This window comes from Lissotriton helveticus, chromosome 8 (assembly GCF_964261635.1).
Source record: "Lissotriton helveticus chromosome 8, aLisHel1.1, whole genome shotgun sequence".
Classification (NCBI taxonomy): Eukaryota; Metazoa; Chordata; class Amphibia; order Caudata; family Salamandridae; genus Lissotriton; species Lissotriton helveticus.
In genome coordinates this window covers 84,635,996-84,658,376 of record NC_136069.1, presented here as the reverse complement: position 1 = coordinate 84,658,376, position 22,381 = coordinate 84,635,996, and the positions used below count along the sequence as shown (strand labels likewise).

At 47.8% G+C, this 22,381-nt stretch overlaps 1 non-coding gene and 1 pseudogene across 1 annotated transcript; both read left to right on the top strand.

The window, feature by feature from the left end:
- The first annotated feature begins 427 nt into the window (after positions 1 to 427).
- On the top strand, positions 428 to 536 carry LOC144774435 (5S ribosomal RNA; annotated as a pseudogene).
- Positions 537 to 2,058: 1,522 nt separating this feature from the next.
- On the top strand, positions 2,059 to 2,177 carry LOC144774427 (5S ribosomal RNA). The gene has a single exon (XR_013600249.1). It is a non-coding gene; the product is annotated as a 5S ribosomal RNA (ribosomal RNA).
- The last annotated feature ends 20,204 nt before the right edge of the window (positions 2,178 to 22,381 follow it).

Below are 22,381 nucleotides of genomic sequence, written 5' to 3'. Positions count from 1 at the left end.
TATCAGGGGCCTGTCCTTGATTTAAAAAAAAAAACACAACAGGAGACTTGAAGCAGCCAGTGCTTGAGGGTGAAGAAGTTTCCTCCCCAGAGTTGGGGTGAGCATCAGCTGCAGAGCGGGAGTCCCTGCAGCCCCCCCACCCCCCAGGAGGGCACGTATAGAAGTGGCCCAAGTAGAGTGCCTTAGAAGCAAGGCTAGGCGCTTGCTGCTGTTAGTGCCGGCCCCTTAAGAAGGGAGGTCCTAGCCTCTGCCAAAGTTTCAAATAAGCAAGTGCGAGAGAGGGCTGTGCTTGGCTCTGTGCAGGAAGTTTGAAACGGAGGGCAGGTGTGAAAGGGAAATGTGCAAATGTACTTGAAAGTAGCCTGGTGACGACATCATGCGGGCTGGGCTGCGTCTGCATAAGAGGCCTGAACCGGCAGCCTCTCGTGCCTACGGCCATACCACCCTGAATGTGCCCGATCTCGGAAGCTATGCAGGGTCGGGCCTGGTTAGTACTTGGATGGGAGACCGCCTGCGAATACCAGGTGCTGTAGGCTTTTTGCTTCTCGCTAGTGGCACTTCTGTTTTTTTCTTTTAGGGGGGGTATTTATTCTATTATTTTATTGTATCTGTCTTCAAAAAGAAAACACCATCAAGTTGACAACACGCAGGGCCCATAACTTTCCATTCGGAAACTGAAAATTCGGCTGCACTTTACCCTGGTTCCAAAAAAACAGAAAACCTTTGCCCTAAGGCAGGACAGGGGACCCGCACCCCCTCCCCCCCCAGCAGAGGGTTTTCTTCTGCCGGATGGCCTCGAGCTGCTGCAAGCTGCTGCTGGGCTGCTCCGAGGGCAGCAGTACCGGTTCCTGGTCCCCCTCTTTTGGCCTTCCCCAGCAGCCCGGGAGCAGGGGGAGGGCTGAGGCAGAGAGGCAGGCAACGAGAGCCGTTCAGTACAACAGAGAGGGGAGCGGGGCACACACGCATGCACACTCACTTACACCCATGCATTCGCAAGCAGACACTCACACACCCACCCACCCTTTCACGAGACTCGCTCACAAATACACATACACTCCTGCTGCAGGGCTCGGGGAGCTGCCAGGAGGGTTGGGACTGCTACCTTGGTCAGCCAAAGAGGGGAAGCAGCAGTCCCTCACTCGTCACAGAGCAGGGTGGGGAACAGAGTCAGCGACAGACACTCGGCCGTTGGCACTTCAGGGCTTAAAAAATGAGGCGCCCAGCTGCGAGGCTATCCCTGACGCTCTCCCTTGTCACGAGGGGGAGGGCCTCCAGGACATTTGCTGAGCTGAGGAGGTCAGGCCCACCGGAGCTGTGACATCCTCAGCCCAGCAATCTTCAGCTCAGGAAGCCGGGAGCCTGCGCATTCAGTGCATGTCCAGCTCCTGGCCGCCTGACCTGAACATAAAGAGTGTTTGTCTAGCTGACCTTTGTTAAGCCTGACATACAATCTTTTTGTCCAAAAGGGGCGGGTCGTGGCCTCACTGCCCTTAAGGAGGGGCGGCTGCTGAAGTCAGGCCACTTGCAAGAAGGAACCTTCACCCAGGCAGCACTCAGTCCCTCATCTCAGTCTCTCTTCTCTATGTACACAGGGGCGGGCCCTGGGCATGGATGGGATTTGCATATCAGGGCTCTGTCCCTGATTAAAAAAGAAAAGGAAACTTGCAGCCAGAGCTGCGCAGAAAAAAGTTGTCACCCCAATGTCTCTGCGGGCGATCCAGAGTTGAAGAGCGGTAGCCTGCCAGCCACTGCCACATAGAGCGGTGGCCTGATAGAGTGCCTTAGAGGCCAGCGCAAAGCAAGGCCAGGCACTTGGTGAAAATCCCAGGCTGCTGGAGCTCTCCGGCTGGCACCTAAAGGGAGGCCGGAGCCTGTGTGTAATTGGGAAAGAAGCAAGCACAAGGCTGCTGGAAGAGAGGGCTGTGCTTGGCTATCTGTAGCAAGCTTGCAAAGGGAGGGCAGTTGTTGAAGGGAAGTGTGCAAGTGCAGTGCAGTGCAGCACGTTCCAGAGTGCAAGGAGGTTGTCAGCACAAGAGGCCTGAACCTGCAGCCTCCGATGCCTACAGCCAGACCACCCAGAATGCGCCCGATCTCGTCTGATCTCGGAAGCTAAGCAGGGTCGGGCCTGGTTAGTACTTGGATGGGAGACAACCTGGGAATACCAGGTGCTGTAGACATTTTGCCACTCGCTGACACCAGGCTCGGCCCTTGCACAATCATACCTAAGCTTCCTCGCTAATAGCACTTTTTACAACAAAAAAATAATAATAAATAAATATTCTGATCTCCTCTCCTCTCCTTTTACATTTTTTTGTATTATTTATTTATTATTGAATTACTTTGCTTTTCTGGTTGCTCCAGGCTTGCTCCAACTTCTCTCCAAAAGAGAAATCCCTCAGACCTTGCTGGTCTGCACCGAAGCCAATCTCGACATCCTGCATGGATTGCGTTTGCCAAGCCTTGTTGGGTCCAAACCGCATACCAACCCCTCAGTCAACTAGATCCTTTGTGGGACAGCTCGAATCCAGCTCTTGGTCATCCTCGACACCACCTGGACCACTTGGCTGAAAAAGCAAGCTTCACCTTTTCACCTGAAATCACATTGGCTGGCAGCTTCCCATCACCATCCTGGTCACTGGCAAGTCACCCAGACTCTGTCCCTTCTGCTTTCAGGTTCTTCAGATCTTCGATCCACCCGGACACTTTTCCTCTGGTCGCCTGCAGCACTTCTTCGCAGCTCTCCATTGGAATCGACGACGACGACGCCCGACACCAAAAGGCACCTCTGCACCCGGCTTCCCTGGGTGAGGTAACACGAGTACTCCGGTGCTCCCGTGGGTCTTGACTCTCAAAGTGTTCTAGTCTAAAAAGGTTCCATCGTAGTTCACTCAGAAGTTTCCTTAAATTGTTAAGTTTGTAACTTGTTTGTTTCCCATAGAATGTCAATGGTAACCCGCCGCTATGTTTAGACACTGCACGCGTCTCCCGTGGGCCTCCTACATGCTAACCTTTGGTTGTTCCTAGAAGCCCCAGCGATTCCACAGGCCCTACGCCTGCTTTCTACCCCAGACGTGGTTCTTATACCACTATATTAAAATATGGTTTGTGAGGCCCCTGGGGCATAACGTATACTGTGCAACTTATCGTATACTAATTAAGTTCCTTGTATTGTACTTTTACCTCTGACCTCATAAAGAGTGCAGAGGGGTTGGTTTAGAATAAATACATATATATTTGTTATATATACCTTGTGTGATGTGCTTTCATTTGGTACTCAAGGGATTATAATTGGTTAAACAACTTGCTTAACTGACCTCTAAAGTCTTAGCCTGAAGGTTGCTCTCCACAGCTACCACTAGGATAGCTTTCTATAAAGTTGACTTTACAACCACCATCAAATTAGGGTCGTTTGGATTGGTGCCAGGTGTCTCGTTAGAATAGTGAACATCATATATCAGGCCAACTTCTCACACTAAGGATTATGCATTACTTTCTTCACTTTATTAAATCAGCAGCCTTTAAAGAACATATTAAATAAAAAACAACACAGACTATATATCCCATGAACCATAGGAGGATGAGTCGCCAGAGTAACCATAGTCCAATCAGTAGATAAGGAATGCCTTCATTCCACACAATCCGGTGCAATTGAATGACGTCCCTTCCTGTTCTTCTTCACTGGAGGAAGATAACCCCTCCCATGCTCATGACGAGCTTAGCTCATCATGAGCCACGGTTCCCGTGTGCTCATGACGAGCTGAGCTCGTAATGACCATTGGAACGCTCACACGCAGGGCTACGTCCCCTGCTGTGCTGAGCGTTCCATTATACGGGCGTGGTCATGACGAGCTCAGCTCGTCATGAGCACACGAGAACCATGGATCATGACGAGCTGAGCTTGTCATGAGCACCGGGGCGCTGTGCACGCCCCCCTACCTCCAGCACAGCAGGGGAATGTGCCCCGCAGCCAAGGGGTAAAACCTTGAACGCTTGTCCCGTTCAAATTCCTGATCTATCTCTACCACAGAGAGGTGACTCACGTTATTCAATTCTTTATAATATTATATGATTCTTTATTCACAACTATGGTTTTAACACCTACATTTCTTTACATTTTTAGTCACAGTTTAGCCACGCCCCTTGAGGTGGGCTACAAATCATGACAGCTATGTGGCCGCGCCAAAGGGAAGCTCATCTGCACCCATCCGTGCCTGGATGGCGCCAGGGACCAGGAACCCTGCCCGTTACTCTAGGGGAGGAGTTTGTTACTCCTTCGCTGAGATTGTAACTTTCAGAGTGGCAGTAGATAAGGAATGCCTTCATTCCATAGAAGTAGGCACTGGAGCTAATGGCTGAGGGAGATCTATTTCTCTTTTAATACTGCAGGAAAGGGAGGAAAGATCACAAGGGTCCTAAAGCCCTTAAATGATTCTTTATTTTTGCCTGCTTTTAAACTATAGGCCTCTAAGTAAACATAGGGGCATATGTAGGTAGCCGTTTGCAATTCGCAAACGCTGAAATTCGGCGAATTTTGGCGTTTGCGAATCGCAAACGGCGTTTTGATATGTAGGTGCCACTTAGCAAAATAAGGAATCGCAAAAATTGCGATTCCTTATTTTGCTTATAGCATTTAAGGAATCGCAATTTTGCGATTCCTTAAATGCTATGTAGGGGTGCTTTAAAAATTGCAATTTTTGCAAAAGGAATCTCAAAATACCACCGACTTCAAGTAAATGGTATTTTGCGAATTCCTTCAAAAATGCAATTTAAAAAAAAATTCAAAGTGCCATGTGGCGCACAGACATGCCCTTAGGGCATGTCTGTGCGCCAAATTGTACTTACAGGCACATTCCAGGGGTGCAACAGGTGTCCTTTGGACACCCTGGCACCCTTGGAATTGCGATTCTCAAATTGCGATTTTATCATAGAAAATGGAAATTACCTACATATGCCCCATAGTCAGGAAATCTGTGAGCTAGTAGCGGATGAGGAGCCAGTACGGATGTTTTTAGTTGAAACCTGACTGCATGGACAGTCAGTGCTGGACATTCTGGAGGCATTATCGGAGGGCTATGCCATTTTGAGAATAGCTAGACCTCAGCAGAAGGGCGAGGGCTAGCAGTGATTTTTTTTAAAAAGACTACCGGGTGAAAATTACTAAAATGCTGATTTTGAAGAGTGAAATGGCATTTTTTACTATGTCACTAAACAGCGAATGGACAGTGGCTGGACTCCTAATCTATAGGCGCTCGAGTCCGGCGAGAGCGTTTATTAATGATTTGGCAGAAATATTGCTTCCTTATGCTATCCGTTATTCAACCTTTGTAGCTTTTGGGGACCTGAATTTACATTTTGATAACAAGGGTAGTCAAGGAATTTGTGAGCTTACAACTGGTTTACAGGCCTTAGGTCTAGAGGAGTTAGTTCATGCCCCTACGCACAATAGGGGTCATACACTAGATCATATCTTCTCTAATAGTGCTCAGGTGGAAGCTTTGCCACATGTGCCTGCGGTATGGCCTGACCATTCGATTCTTTCATTTAAGATCAAAAATCCTAGGAAAGTCTCTTGCCAATTGATACAGCCTTTGGAGTCAAAATGGATCCCGAAATGGTCTCTACTAACCCCTGACTCTTTCACGGTGAAACTGTCTTTTAGCACTCAGGAACTGGTGTCCTCCACCCAGATAGCTGGCAAAAAATCTCTTTTTGGATTAAGGAGGCAGATGACTCCTTAACCCCCCTGAAACTATGTAATAGTTTCCTCTTGAATCCTTCAGCCGAATGGTTTTCAGAGGAGTTAGCAATGCTTAAAAAGGAATGTAAACGTCTTGAACATTGCTGTAGGAGAAATTATCTGCCAGAAGTTGAAATATCTTGCAGCGCTAAAACACTACCATACAAATCAGGAAAACATGTCAGGAGTCTTATACTCATAAAATTGAATCAGTTAAGAACGCCCCCAAAGACATCTTTTGTATTGTCAAATAACTTACCTCCTTGGAGCGAGTTACAGCAGTGATGTCGGCATCAGTGGAGTATTGTAATAATGTAGCTAATTTCTTTTAGGAAAAAATAGAGAAGATCTACACCACCTTTCCAACAACTAGTAGGAATTTTACTTTTAGTTCCCCAAAGAGTGAAACATCTCATGAGGGAATGTTCACTTTCCAACCACCAGCCGAAAGAGATATACTACAGCTTATGTCAGTAGTAAAATCGGGCGATCCCATGGATATTATCCCTCCAAACATTCTGCTACGAGGGAAGGAAGCTATTGCACTGGTGCTTACAAGCCTGCTGAATTTATCTTTCAGCTCGGGCCAAGTCCCTACTAATTGGAAACATTCAATGCTGGTTCCTCTATTGGAGACACTGTCCTTGGACCCTGCGCTCCCAGAACATTTGAGACCAGTATCACTGATACCTTTTTTGCTAAAATAGCAGAGAAATTTCTTAACTACAACAAACCAAATTTATGGAAGAAACCCAGGTACTTTACGAAACTCAGTCTGGTTTCAGGGCCTTATACAGCAAAGAATCGGATCTACTTCTAGTCTCCAAAGCATTAAAAAGAGCAGCGGATGAAAGTAGGACAGCAGCATTGACCCTACTGGATTTGAGTGCAGTTTTTGATACGGTATCCCAAGGCCCTCTTTTGGAACGGTTGGGGGATGCTGGGATCAGAGGCCGCAAATGGGAATGGATTAAGCATTTCCTACAAGACAGATCCGTTCACGTCCAGTAACGGTCCTTTAAATCTGAAATCTGTCCCCTGTTGCAAGGGGTGCCACAGAACTCTGCCCTGAGTCCAACGTTATTTAACGTTTATATGCGTCCATTAGCAGACATAGTCGTAAACATGGGATGAGATTGGTGTCTTATGCTGATGACACACAGCTGATCATCACGTCAGAACATAAGGATGTAGGGGCTGCGCCTAAATTTAAAGTTTGCTTAATTGACTTGGCTAACTGGATGAATCTCAGTTGCCTGCAATTAAATGCAGGCAAGACTGACATCATGGTAGTTAGTAAACAGCCTTCTATCTGGTCTCATATCCGATGGCCGAAAGAATGAGGGCTGACCCCGTTTCCTAAATCTAAGATCAAAATATTGGGAGTATGGTGTGATAACACCCTTTTGTTCACGGAACAGATATCAGCTCTGTCCGGCATCTGTTTTGCCCTTTTAAGGATGATACGGAAAATCTTAGACCATCTACCTTGGGAGCAAAAAAGACCATTATTCAGGCGTTGATTTGATCTTGATTAGATTACTGCAACATTCTCTACTTAGAGGTCACCAAAAGCAATATGAGAATGCTGCAGAAACTTCAAAATGCTACAGCCCAGATATTATTGAATATCCTAGGATTAGCCCCTGTGGGAGTGGCCCTAAGGGAACTACGCTGGTTACCGGTGCAGGACAGAGTAACTTTTAAAGCTTTGTGCTTATGCCATAGGATTCTGAACGAGAAGGGGCCTAGATATCTTCGGCCCCTACTCACCCCCTACAGACCTATTTGGAATATTAGGTCTGCGGGTACTGCAAAGCTGACAGTGCCGGAAATTCAAAAGGCACGCTTAGGCGGCAGATCCTTTAGCATTTTAGCAGCAAAAGCTTGGAACCAAGGGCCCGATTCACAGAACTAACTTAAGACAAAATCCTAAACTTACTACCATTTTGGTATTCAAAGAAGGCACTTACTCATTTTGGTATTCACAGAAGGCACTTACTCATTTTGGTATTCACAGAAGTTAGTAGTCCTAACTTTATGACTCCTAAATGCCTTCTGTGAATACCAAAAGTCTTAAAATTAGGATTTTTCTCAATTTAGTAGTAGTAAAGTTAGGACTCCTAACTTTAAAAAATGTAATCCTGTATTTGTAAAGCACACAGCTACCCGTAGGTTTCCCGGCGCGGGGGACGTCGGGAAGATGAAGCAAGCTATTGCCCAGAGTCACATGGTGCTGGGCAGACCCCTGCCGCCGGTGCCGGGGATCGAACCGTGATCCCCAGCGTCCGTCGCCCTGGCCACTGCGCCACACCTCTTCCACTCCTAAAACTGAGAAAAATCCTAATTTTAAGACTTTCGGTATTCACCGACGACATTTAGGAGTCCTAAAGTTAGGAGTCCTAACTTTACTACTCCTAAACTGAGAAAAATCCTAACTTTAAGACTTTCGGTATTCACAGAAGGCATTTAGGAGTCCTAAAGTTAGGACTCCTAACTTCTGTGAGTACCAAAATGAGTAAGTGTCTTCTGTGAATCCCAAAATGAGTAAGTGCCTTCTGTGAATACGAAAATGGTAGTAAGTTTAGGATTTTGTCTTAAGTTAGTTCAGTGAATCGGGCCCCAAGTGCCGTTGGAGCTAAGGATGCAGCCCTCAGTAGCGCTGTTTTATAGAAACACTAGCAGCCCGTCCTGACGTTCTCCGGGTATGAATTGCTGCCGACCAGTAGTATATTGTTTTGTAGGATTTCGTTTTGATAGCATTTCTTATCTGTGACAGGCCTGTGAAACCCTCCGATTCACAGTGCACTGCTGATGCACTTAAGAGTGCGCGTTCAGTAGTGTGTGAACTCGACTTTCCCTACTTTACTTTTCCTTGTAATATTATATAGCGCAAACTCGACAACAGGCATGAGCACAATTTACATTACAGAAGAACACATTCATTTGTGGTAGGCACGGGGAGACAAAGCGATTTCACAGGATGTTGAGCTGATGCCGAGATTCGAACGTAGCTCCCCAGCTCTAAAGTTCGCAATTCTAGAACTTGTGGTGGGAGGTGTGTCTAAAAGTGTATGTCGGTGCTGGCCATCAATGAGAGAGACCTGTGCATTTTTCAAATCGGTGGTGAAAAAATATGAGTATGTTGCTGGAGATGTGGGCCGCCGTGCCACCAATTTACTTACCGGGGAGGGTAAACAATCATTATTCCGCAACTTTCTTTCCGCATACCATCACTCCGCATACTTTCATTATGAAAGTAACATGACTCTGCAATGCCATTATAAAGCATGGCATTACATTTTATATGCTTTTACCATGCATACATTTACAACGAAATTCGTTGTAAATGCATGAATGGTAAAAGCATGTTTTTTTTAATGTGTGGATAGGTAAGTATGGGTATAGGGGTATCTGTTTTGGGGTACTGAGGTATTTTTAGGGTTATGGGGTAGGTTTGGGTGTTGGGGTACAGGGGTATTTTCAGGGTTCAGGGCTAGGTTTGGGTTTTGGGGTACAGGGGTATTTTTAGGGTTCAGGGCTAGGTTTGGGTTTTGGGGTACCGGGGTATTTTAGGGTGCAGGGGTAGGTTTGGGTTTTGTGGTACAGGGTTATTTTTATGGTTCAGGGCTATGTTTGATTTTGGGGTACAGGGGTATTTTAAGGGTTCAGGGCTAGGTTTGGGTTTGGGGGTAAAGGGGTATTTTAGGGTTCAGGAGTAGGTTTGGGATTTGGGGTACAGGGGTATTTTTAGGGTTCAGGGGTAGGTTTGGGTTTTGAGGTACAGGGGTATTTATAGGGTTCAGGGCTATGTTTAGGTTTTGGGGTACAGTGGTATTTTTTGGGTTTAGGGATAGGTTTGGGTTTTGGGGTACAGGGTATATTTATAGGGTTAAGATGGGTTAGTGTTTAAGGGTGTTGGGGTATTTTAAGGAGTAAGGGTGGGTTATGATTATGGGGTGCAGGGGTATTTAAAGGGAGGAAGGTGGACACCCGGAGCTGGAATGTACAGATCCTGGGAAGAAAAAACAATGAAATATTGGACACAACGCTTGCTTTTTTTCCGTAATCCCACGCCCACACACGCCCACGCCCCCAGCACAGTCCCACAGCACACGATATGAGACATGGCATGAAGGGCGGAATGTACCACACGCCCCCCACGTTTGTCACGCCCCCAGCACACGCCCACAGCACAACGCAGACACGCCCACAAGGGACTACTTTGCTGGCACGGTTCTTTTACCTTTTAAATGTATATGGTGGGCGTCTGCATAGCCTATGTCCTTCTGCTGCAACTGCCCTTTCCAACGCTGTATTGGGTGTTGTGATTGGTGCTGTGGTTCCTTAGATTACCCGCCTCAAATGTGTGGGCTCTCTCTTTATTATATTAGTATAGATATAGATGAAAACATGGGGGCATATTATCAAGCAGGGCGTTAAAAATTATCGCCGTTTTAGCGGCAGAAAACTGCCGCTAAAGCGGCGATAATGGGCTTGATAATATGGCATTGTGAATTCCAATAGAAACCCATGTTCTGGTGTGAACATGGGCTTCTATTGGAATTCTCCAGGACATATTATCAAGCCCATTATCTCCGCTTTAGCTGCAGTTTTCTGCCGCTAAAAAGGCAATAATTTTAACGCCCTGCTTGATAATATGCCCCATGGTTCTTTAGATCATCTACAGTAGATTGGTGCTAAATTAACCTTTAATTTGGATAGGCGCTCACTTCACAGAGAGGAGGAATTCTTAGCACGGAAACACTTTGTTGGAGTAATCTGACCCAAAACATTTGCAACAATTCCACGAACCTTCACTTAAATAGACATGTGATATTAAGGGTGCTTACTGATAACGAAGTAACATCGGGTGGGTCTGAAAATCATTTCATGATGTCCCTGGGTGGGATTATCCTCGCCTCCTTGTCCTTAACAGAATTGACATTTTTCTTCTCATTAGCTAGGAAATGTTTAATTCTGAGAGGACCTGAGGACGAGGATTATGCATGTTCAAAGCTTACTTACGACCAGAGTGGCGGCCTCCGAAATGGTTTGAAGTAAAACTTCTTGAAGGTTGATCGGATGGCCATGAAATACTCAGGTTTGCCACCTACCTGTATGGCTTTGGATGCCATGACCCCTCTTGTGGATTGGGCCCCAAATCTATGCACATCCACACCGGCCTTGGCTCCGATCCACCTTACCCACCTGGCAATAGAATGAATGGCTTTGGCGTGGCAATTAGAAGTTGCCTCTCACCTGTTGGTCTGATATCCTCTGTAGTTTCTTCATATACCTTAAAGCATCTGACTACACATAGTTTGGGGCATTACAAAAAGGTAGGATAAGATACCGACATGGTATTTTTCTTAGTTCTCCTACATATGGTAAATGTGACTCCTCCTACCGTGACAACCCTAGCAGAGGTATCCAAAGTACTCACATCTGACACCCTTTTCATGAAATGAGGTATAGGAATATGGGCAGTTTTGCTGAGTGTTCCTTTCGTGACAAGCACTGGTTATCCTGCCAACGAAGGATTAGTTGTAAGACATCATTAACGTCCCATATGTCTGACTATCTGAGCTCCGAGGGGTTAGAGAGTCTGATACCCTTCATTAGTTTACAGACCTAAGGCTTTTCTCCAGGAGGTTTGTTATCAATAATGTTATGTCCGGATGATATGGCTGACCTAAAGGAATTGACTGTATGGTATGTCAGCCCTGACTGTGCCAATTCTGCCCAAAAATGTGATTGTGAGTAACTTCTGCCCACAAGGGATCCAGATGTCTGTCCAAACATCAACTATTCCATCGGCAACCAAGATGGCCGCGTGAGCACAGGGCTCCCGAGACCCTCGTAACCTCCCGCATCTATCCTGTTGTCTATCCTGTCCCTCATTTATGTCTTCGTGAAGACGAACCACGGGTGAGGCGAAACCTGCATTCAGATTCCGAATCGGACCCCGGGAGCCGGTGTTGTGGTGCTCAGAAGGTGGCGGCCTACGTCTCCGTGATGCCCGGCTGTGGAGTTGGCTTGGTGCCTGAGCTGTAGTTAAATAACATCGGCCTGAGGAGGCAGGGATGACCGGTCCGGTTGACTTTCACTTTCAATTTGTCTTCCTGAGAGATCTTCGACTGGGAACATCCCCCCCATGCCGAGGGCTGTTATCCTGCGTTGCACTCTAGTGTATTTTTTCACTGCTTTGCCGGTTTTGGGAGGACACTTGGCCTGTGCCCTCTGGCTGAAGCTGGCCTCCGCTCGGGGGTCCCGGGGGCCGCCATCTTCCTACTTAGTCTAACCGTTCCAAGTCGGCCTACATCCCGCAATGGCGGGGAAACCGGAGGGGGAAAAGCAGAAATTTAAGACCACTCGGCGGGGTGGCTATACCCATACTAACATCATGGATCGCTATGCCCAGGCTAAGGGATCTCCCAGCGGACCAGGTAGGTTGCTGGAAGACACGAGAGATCCACCGACTTCGGTGACAGAGCTGACCCTGCAGGACGTTATGTCCGCTATCGATGGGATCAAATCCTCCTTTGGGCAACAAATGGAGACTCTCGCCCACAAGCTCGATACTGTGGCGATAGATGTCAACTTGATCCGTGCGGACTTGACGAAAACGAACGAGAAAGTCAAGTCGTTGGACATTAAGACTTCCAGTCTGACGGGTGACGTCGCTGACCTGCAGACGGAGGTCCGTAACTTGAGGGCCTCCAATGACCTCTTTACGTGTCATCTGGAAGATTTTGAAGGAGGGGCTAGGCGAAACAATGTCCATATCATCGGGGTCCCGGAGAAGGCAGAAGATCCAGCAGCTGACCTCTTCATCGAAGATCTCATTGTTAGTTACCTTGCACCCAAGGGACTGAGTAAGTTTTTTACGGTCGAGCGGGCCCATAGAGTTCCGGGCGGTAAACCAAAGTTCAGTGCCACACCGCGGCCTATAATTGCAAGGATTTTTAATTTCCGTGATAGAGACGCTATCCTGCAGGCCTCACGGATGGGTGGACCTATGAAGTTTGAGAACACTACCACCAGCTTCTACCCGGACTTTACCCAATCGGTCCAGAAGCAGAGACATTGGGCCCAATTCACAGAATGAACTTAAGACTCAATCCTAAACTTACTACTATTTTAGTATTCACAGAATGCACTTACTACTTTTGGAATTCACAGAATGAACTTACTACTTTTGGTATTCACAGAAGTTAGGATGTTGTCTTAAGTCTGTCTTAAGTCTGTCTTAAGTTTGTCTTAAGACAAACTTAAGACAAAATCCTAACTTCTGTGAATACCAAAAGTAGTAAGTTCATTCTGTGAATGCCAAAAGTAGTAAGTGCATTCTGTGAATATCAAAATAGTAGTAAGTTTAGGATTGAGTCTTAAGTTCATTCTGTGAATCGGGCCCTTGGTTTCCAAGGGGTAAAGAGAAGACTGCGTGACATGGGCCTTAAGTACGCTATGCTTTTTCTGGCCAAGTTGAGGATCGAACATGCGGAGCGGACCTAGTTTTTTTGATTGACCGGAGGTGGTGGCCGACTGGCTTGACACTCTGCCGAACCAGCGTGCACAGGAGGAACAGTCTGGCGGGGCGGAAGGCGGATCGATGGAACAGGAATAGGCACCTGTTGTCTGGTTTCTGGGGTCTCTAGTGTGCCTCGAACTGTGGTTCGCTAATTCTGTTATGTGATTTGATGTGATATTAGGGGGGGTTGCGGGGCTATTGGTGGGTCTCTTTCCTCCTCTGATTGACTTTTTGTAGCTTAGTTAGATGTGGGGGCGACAGGCACACTGCAAGTTGGGGTGGCTTTCTAGTCTCCCGCAGGGGTACAGGGTGGGGGGGTTTATAACGGGATGTTGGTGGGGTGTGTTTGTTTTTTTGCAAGGCAATGTATTGTTAGACCTTCTGATCGAAGTGCTGGACTCTTACTGGGGTTGGATCTTCTTTCTCTGTCGGGATGGGGGTAGGGGGTTGAAACTGATGAGCTGGAATGTGAATGGGTTGGGGGATAGAATAAAACGTGGGGTAGTATTGCAATTGTTGAAACGACTCTCCCCTGATGTGGTCCTTCTTCAGGAGCCGTACTTGATAGGTAACACTTGTCATGCTATGAATAGGAAGGGGTATCGTTTGGTCGCCCATGCTGGGTTCTCCTCCGGTTCCAGGGGGGTTGGTATCCTTATTAAGAATTCTCTCCCGCTGGAGATCGACGCGGCGGTCCTCGATGATAGGGGGCGCTACGTCGCTCTTACGGGTAGGTGGGATGGCCGGACCCTTTCCCTGGTTTCTGTGTATGTCCTCCCTGGCCTGCAGTCAACTACTTTTGCGGACTTGGGGCGGGTTATCCTCGCTCTCCTCGAGGGGTCATTGCTATTGGGTGGTGATTTTAACGCTGTGGTTTCTGGTATGGTTGATCGACATCCACCTAGGGATCTTAAGGGGGCGCAGAACTGGCTTCACAATTTCACTGATACTCTGGGCCTGGTAGATTGCTGGAGATTGTTACACCCCACTCTGCGGCAGTACACGTTTCATTCGGGCGCTCACAGTAGCCTTTCGAGGATCGATTATGTTTTGGTGCCTGCTGCACAGGCACTTTCTATCACTGAGGTCAAGCATTTGGCTCGGGGAATTTCTGATCACTCTCCGCTATGGCTTCGAATGGAGTTGAATTCCGGAACCAAGTTACCGGTAGCCGCGATTAATCCCTGGTATCTCCGGAACCCTAAAGCTCGCGCTGACCTGGTAAAATCTCTTGACCAATATTTTCTGGAAAACGAGGGTTCTGTTTCATCTGCGGTGTCGCTTTGAGAGGCTTTCAAAACCGTCCTTAGGGGCCAGGCCCTGTCGATAATCGCAGGCGTTAAGAAACGGAGGGATGGGGAGGTGGTTAAGATCGAGGCGGAGATAGCAAACCTAGAGCTTGGCCTGGAGCAGGAGGTTACCCATGCTAAGACGCATGTTCTGCGACTAAAACAGTTGGAATACAGGGCGCTGGTTACTGACGCGGCTAAGGCCATGAGACGAGAACAACAGAGACGTCTATATGATGTGGGAGATAAAGCAGGCAAACTAATAGCGTGGCTGGATAAGAAGGATAGGGCTAGTCGTGTGGTGCCTGTGATTGAGATGGCGAGTGGTGCTCGGGTTACCGACCCCGGAGAGATTGTTCAGTGTTTTGCGGATCACTTCCAGACAGTGTACTCCTCCGTGTTGGATAGGCCGGAGGAGGACTCACATCTATTGTTGCGTGATATTGCTTTACCGCGCCTTTCTGATGTTGATAGGGAACAAATGGATGCTGCAATAACCGCGGATGAGTTGGCTCTTGCGATTCGCTCCCTGCGTTCGGGGAAAGCTATGGGTCCCAACGGTCTGCCTATTGAACTTTACAAGTTGCGGCCTGACAAGATGGCTCCCTATTTAAGGGATATGTTTTTAGAGTCTTGTGAGTGTGGTTCTCTCCCCCGTGATCAGCGTCTTGCGACCATTGTGGTGATTCATAAGGAGGGGAAACCAAGGGATAGATGTGCATCGTACCGGCCGATATCTCTTTTGAATGCCGAACCTAAGATCCTCACAAAATTATTGGCTAACCAACTGATCACTGTTATTAGAGAGTTGATACATCCGGATCAATCCGGTTTTATCCCACATAGAAACACTGCCCTGAATCTTAGGCGTCTGCATGGCGTTCTCGCAAGGGCTGCGACGTTGCGTGAGCCGGCCATCTTGGCATCGTTGGATGCCACGATGGCTTTTGATACCGTGGAATGGCCATATTTATGGGCCGCGTTGGCTAAGTTTGGGTTTGGACCCGGTTTTATTGGCTGGGTGTGCGGCTTCTCTATGAGGTCCCCCTTGCGCAAATTGTTGTGAATGGTTGTGTCTCTATTCCGTTTGGTCTTGGGAGAGGTACTCGTCATGGTTGTCCCTTGTCGCCGCTCCTGTTTGCCATAGCCCTCGAACCCCTCACTGCATGGATCCGGTGGGAACCCTCGATGAGGGGTATTCAGTGGTCCTCTGAGTTTGAAGATCGCATCTCGCTTTATGCAGATGACATATTACTGTATCTGACCTCGCCCCGGAAGTCATTGGCAGTTTTGTGCGATGTTTTGACCTCTTTTGGTAGGAACTCGGGCCTGATTATTAATTGGACGAAATCCTACCTATACGTTCTCTCTGGTGACATCCCTCTTCTTCCACGTAACTGTCCCATTCAGGTGACACAGACGGGGTTTAAATACCTCGGTATCTATGTTTCATTGGACCCTGCAACTCGGTATGAACAGAATCTTCTCCCACCCTTGACTAGATTGAAGCAGGACGTCGCGGGTTGGCGTAAGCTTCCGCTTTCGCTGCTTGGTCGTGCGGCCCTCTTTAAAATGATGTCTCTGCCTCATTTTCTTTATGCTCTCCAGAACACTCTTGATATAGTTCCTGCTAGCTATTTCCGTGCAGTTTAGGGTCTTCAAAGGAAATTGATATGGGACGGTACACCTCGTATTGCACTTGCCAAACTGACGCTCCCGTGGTACGACGGGGGTATTGCTCTCCCTGACATCAAACGTTATTATTGGGCGTCTCAATTGGGGGCCATTAATCATGGTATTTAGGGTCCTGAATTGAACCCCGCTTTTGCTATGGATAGATGGCTGTTGCCTGGGGGTAATTACTATAGGGCGCTGTACTCAAAGTCGGTGGTTAAGGCTTTGTCAGGGCCTACAAAGACGGCAGTACGTATGTGGCATGACGCAACTATTTCGATGGAATGGAAAGACCGCTTAACTCTAGTGACCCCGCTTTTCGGCTCCGATAAGCTTGGTAAACTGTGGAAGACCAAGGGGTTCGATAAGTGGGACCTCATTGGTATTAGTAAGGTGGGAGACCTCTGGGTTAAGGGCCAGGTGAAATCGTTTGAGATGTTAAAGACGGAGTTTGAATTGGGTGACTCAGAGTACTTCCGCTATGTTCAAGTTCGCCATGCCTTGATGTCAGTTTTCCCAGTGGGGGAGGTAATTCCGGAGTCGTCCCCGCTTGAAGATAGATTGTTGGACGGTCATGTGCCTGACAGTACTATCTCCCTTGTCTACAAAAAATTAATTAACGATAGGTCGGACCTCCTGCTGTGTCTTCGGGACTTTTGGACCCGTGACGGCCTCGAGTTAGATGACGAGGACTGACAGTCTGCGATCTCCTCTCCCAAGGAGGTCGCGATTCCAGCTCTACTCCGACTGGTACAACTTAAGATCCTCCGCAGTATATACGTCACGGGCCCCCGTTTGGTTCGAATGGGCTTTTCTGAAGAGGGTCTCTGCAAGCGGGGGTGTGGGCAGGTAGGGACATTTCTCCATATTATTTGGGAATGTCATGAAGTTGCTGCTTTCTGGTGCGGGGTGCATGAGGTAATGAAGGAAGTGACGGGTGTTGCTCTCTTGCCAGAGGCCAGGCGCTGCTTGTTAAATGTCTGGGAACCCATGGATTATAATGTAGCCCAGACTCAGTGGGCGACCCTGGGGGCCATGATTGCCAAGCGAGATATTGCTCAGTTGTGGGGGTCCCAGAGGCCTCCTACAGTCGAAGTATGGAAGGAAAACATGGACTGGTGTATGTTCAGGGAAAAAACGGTGTATTTGGCCCAGGCCCGTCCCCGGAAATGGCGTAGCGTGTGGAGACCTTGGAATAGCTATTGTGGGGACATATGTACACCACCTGCAGTAGATAACACTGAGGTCTCACTCTCCCCCTGACCCCACATTCGGACTACTCCATTATATGTCCATTGAGTCGGCCCCTCTCCCCCCTCCCTTTCCTTATATCGATTGCTGATTTTGTTGTACTGTCTTTTCCCTCCTCGTTTGAACTGGTACTTTGTATAACATGTTTTTTGCCTTGCCTGTTTATATTTTAAATAAAAAGAAACATAAAAAATAACTATTCCATCGGCTCCAAGACGAGCAATATCTCTTGATGGTGCCTGATGCCCATGCCTGCTGGATAAAGGTTTCGGCATCTGCTGAAAGTTGGTTGTCTTTTCAGGGTCCCTGGAAACCTTCCATGCCATGATGGAGAGGTGTCCCTGTAGGACCAGAGGGTGCAGGCAACCCTGCGGGTCTCTGCGTACCAAGGCAGTTTTTTCAGTAGGTCCCACAAGAGCTCCATCAGCATTGAGAACCATGTCTGCCACTTCCATATCAGTGTGACCAACACCAGAGATGGTGTCTGCCGTCTGACTTGAGCCGCTACCCTGGGAGTCATCATGAATGGTGGGAAGCAAAAAACTTAAAACACACCTTTTTCCTAAAGACTGACCCACGACAATTGGCTAATCCAGCTTTCATCTGTTACTAGAGTCCTTAGCGCCGTGACATCCTTTGGGATAAATGATGCGCTTTATAAATAAATAAATAAATAAAATCTTACGGAAGATCCTTTGCCCAGTCTTGGAGGAAGGCATCCACTGCTATGATTTCCAGATCCGGTCTCCAGCTCACATATTGTGGAAGCTGATGGTATAACCCTGATGCAAAAATTTCCAAATGGCAAGGACCCAATTTGTCCATCAGTGCTAGGAAGATCTTGTGATCCAGATGCCAGATGCTGCTGTCCGGGTAGTTCCTGAAATTCCAGTCCGCCACCATATTCTGTACTCCTGGGAAGCACTCTGTCATCACCAAAATCTGATTCTATTGGCAGTAGTTCCAGAAATCCTTTGTCAAATTTGATAGTGTCTTTGTGGGGGTGCCCCCCCCCCCCCCAGCTGATTGATGTACTGGATTGCTGAGATGTTGTCCATCCATAACTGAATGCAACAGAGCTCTGTCTCTGGTAAGGGATTTGACTGGAAAGGATCCAGCAAGGAGTTCCAAGCTGCTGATGTGTATCTGCAGCTCCGCCTCCGACCATTATCCCCCCTTTGACACATCTCCACATCTGGCTCCCCAGCCGGCTGGCGTCTGACTTCATGACTATGTCTGGTGTCGTCCCAAAGGTTGCTCTCCTGTTCCAAGCATCCAGTGGCCGATTCACCACTGGAGTTCTGTTCTGGCTTCTTGTGTCAGGGATATTAGTTCCAAATAAGTTAACTCTCTTCATAGGTGTATCGTCTTCAGTCTCTGTAGAGCTCAGTATAGCATGGGGCCGGCGATATTGATTGGCTGCCATGGATGACAAGAGAAGTCCTACAATCTGGGCCCATTGCCGCAGGGAGGTCCTGTCCCATCCTAGGACTTTTCTGAGGTCCTTCTGGATTATGGATACCTTTGAGGATGGTAGGTTCAGCAAAGTCAAAGTCAATTTAAAGAGAAACCCCAAGAAGGTCATCTGTTATGCGGGTATCAGTTTGGACTTCCGCTTGTTGATGACGAAGCCTGGATCCTGAAGTGGCGCAATAGTCATGTTCAGATTGCATCTGAGTTGCATCGGAAACTGGTCAATGAGTATGATGTTGCTCAGGTAAATAATCATTTGTTCTCCTTTTGTGCAGAGGGTTGCTGCCACTGGCCGCAGTAACTAGGTGAACCACCAAGGGTCAGATGAGGGGCTGAATGGGAGAGCTCAAAACTCAAAAATGTGTTCCCTCCATGAGAATTGGCAGAATCTCCGGTGTGGTGGGTAAATGGTAACAGAAAGGTAGTCATCCTTGATATCCAGCCTGACTATCCAGTCCCCTGTAAGGAGAATATCCCTGAGCAGGTGGCTACCCTCCACTTTTAAGTGGTGATATATCAGCCACTCATTAAACTCTTTCAAGTTTATGATGGTGATGGGCCTGAAGCCCTTTTCTTTTTTCTCCACAAGGAATATGTTGATCAGAAACTGGTTTGGGTGAAGTACTGACCTGCAAATGGCAGCTTTTTGCAGAAGTTCTGCTACCTCAGAGTCTATTGGCTGCATGCTCTCCGTTGAGAGAACCAGTGGCCTCGGACGTACCTCCTGAACAGGGGATTCATAAAATTCTATAAGGAATCCTCTCACTGTTTGTAGGACCCAAGGGTCCTTTGTAATCTTTACCCATTTCTGTGCATACTGCAGAAGTCTCCCCCTAGATCTTGAGGGGATGAAAGCATTATGCTTACCAGAGTTTCCTTCTGACATGTCATTGGCTGCTCGGCCGGCTAAGTTGCTCTTTCGCCTTTTGGTGACTCTGCTGGGGTAGAAGGTCCCCTGTCGGCCTTCATTCCAGCCATTGTTCCTCTTGGACAGACCCCTAGAGGGACCTCAGTAGTATGGGCAGCCGGAGGAGCGGCCTCTGCCTCTTTCTGGCACCTGCAGAAACCTTCCTGGAAAAAATATTTTTTATGGAGGCTTGCACCTTGTCGAGGGCAGAGAAGGTTGTTACAAAATTATATAGCTCCTTGATGAAAGGGTTCCCGAATAGGTTACCTTGTGCTATGGCCCTTGCCCCAGACTTAGCCAGTTTCCCCAGATTAGGGTTGATCTTAATGAGAAGTGATCTCCTTCTTTCCACCGCCAGTGCGCAGTTTGCGTTACCGAGCAAGCAGATAGCCCTCAGTGCCCAGCCAGCCACTATCTCTGTGGGCATAAGAACCCCTAATTGCTTAGAAAACTCTATTTGAATGATTTGGGTGATAGGTCCAATTACATCTAAGAGTTTGTCCAGGCGGGCCCTCCAAGATCGATCAATGTCCTTCTTAGGGTCTCTCATACATTTACAAAAAAAGGTGCATAGTTTATCGTCTATGTCAGGGGTGGCCGCTACCATCGCTTTCAGTGATAGTCTTGGGCATCCTCCTCCTGAGTCTCGCCCTGACATCCTTCTCCAAAAGATGGTGGATTTCGGTGGCGACATACTCTGCAATTTTTGGGTTTTGGGTCCACTCGGCTGACCTAGGATGATACATGTCAGATGGGTCAAACATGTCTGAATGCCGGCTGTCCCCTTCTGGGGACTCAGTGGAATTGTATCCCGGGCGCCATGGTCTGCACCACTTGTTTTCAGGTGTTTATAAAACTTCACCAAAGAAGTGTTTTGCAGAAAGGCATTATGCAAATATGGGCTACATTTTTTTTGCATGCCTAACCTAATCTAACCTTGCATTAGGTCTCGCATTACTGAGAGTTTAAGCTATTGGCGTTGCATTATTATTTGCAATACCATTAGGTCAAACTTTCCATAATGCAAGACCTATTGCACTGCAAATGCTTGTCTTTACTGGCACTGCTCCAGACACATCCTTGGCCATTGAGAAGAATGCCCAAAAAGAATTATGCAGTTCGAAATGAACACTCATCACTCCCACCACTTTTGCTGTCACATGTCAAGCTCATGCTTGCAGGGCGAGGATGCCCTTCTCCGTCCTCACAGGCCATTCGATCAGCCCTAACCCCTCCCGCCCCTCAGAAAAACAAAGGGGGATATTCTCAAGAACATGTGATAATTATCGCATAATCAGCTTAACGCAACTCTTCACATCGCAGTCTATCACAGGAAAATAACACTGTGTTAACGTTGTATTCTCAACACGGCGGTACCATGCGATAGTCTCACGATAACGCGTCAAAAGTCTGTGATATGGTCACCGGGACATCGATAAAAAAGTAAACCCCAACACGCAAAAAGTAGCGCTGGGCCCAACCGCGATAAAAAAATCTGCAATAATCTTCCCCAGGCATGCGATTCACACATGTCAGGTGGGAAAAATTACTATAAAAGTAGAACAAAAACATACAAACAAAAGCCAAACAACAGCGAAGCACAATGGAGGAAGCCAGAGCAAGTACAGAGGAGAACCAGAACCCCACAAGCCCCCCCCGGAGGACCAGCCTGGGACATCGGGGTCAGGGAAGGGCAAGGACAAGAAGAGTAGGAAGAAGCGGTTCAGTCCGCAGAAAAACAGGATCCTGATAATAGAGGTGGTGGAACACCATCAACTACTGTTCTTCACCTCCACTGTGTCATTGACAACAAAAAATTGAATATGGCAGTCCATCGTGGACAAGGTGAATGCAGTTGGAGTGCTGAAGAGGTCAATGGAAGAGGTCAAGAGGAGCTGGAATGATGTGAAGCGCAAAACCAAGCAGAAACTCGCCAACAACCCGAACACAGCAATGCATACTGGAGGTGGGAGTCCAGCGCCACAAGAGGAGCTGGACGAGAATGAGGAAATGGTGTCCACAGTCATCAGTAGGGAGACGGTGGTAGGAGTTAGGGGGCCGGACACTGCTCAACATGACCGGACACAACAGCACCAGGGCGAGTAACGACCAGGGACTGGGGGGACGGGGGGACGGGGGGATGGGCACAATGGCACACAAGCACAATTAAGTAGCGCACATCTGCTGACAAGCCATGCCCCAGACCCCCAACTCCTACAAAGAGACCAATGTACCCAAGTATGCAACATCTCAGCACTATAGAAGCACAGAAGTCAAAGGCACACCGCATGAAATGGAGAAGGGGCAGCAACATCAGAGCTGCAGGGGCAAGTCCCTCAAAATGCAGCACACACACATTACATGCAGAGCACCTCAACATTGCGAACAATGTGGTACAAACCGTAACATGTCCACAACAGAACAGAGGACACAACTGGTGCCACTTGTGTGTAGAAACTGGCAAGTCACATTTGGCATTGTCGGGAAATGTGAGTTGCCAATGTACACTTGGGCTC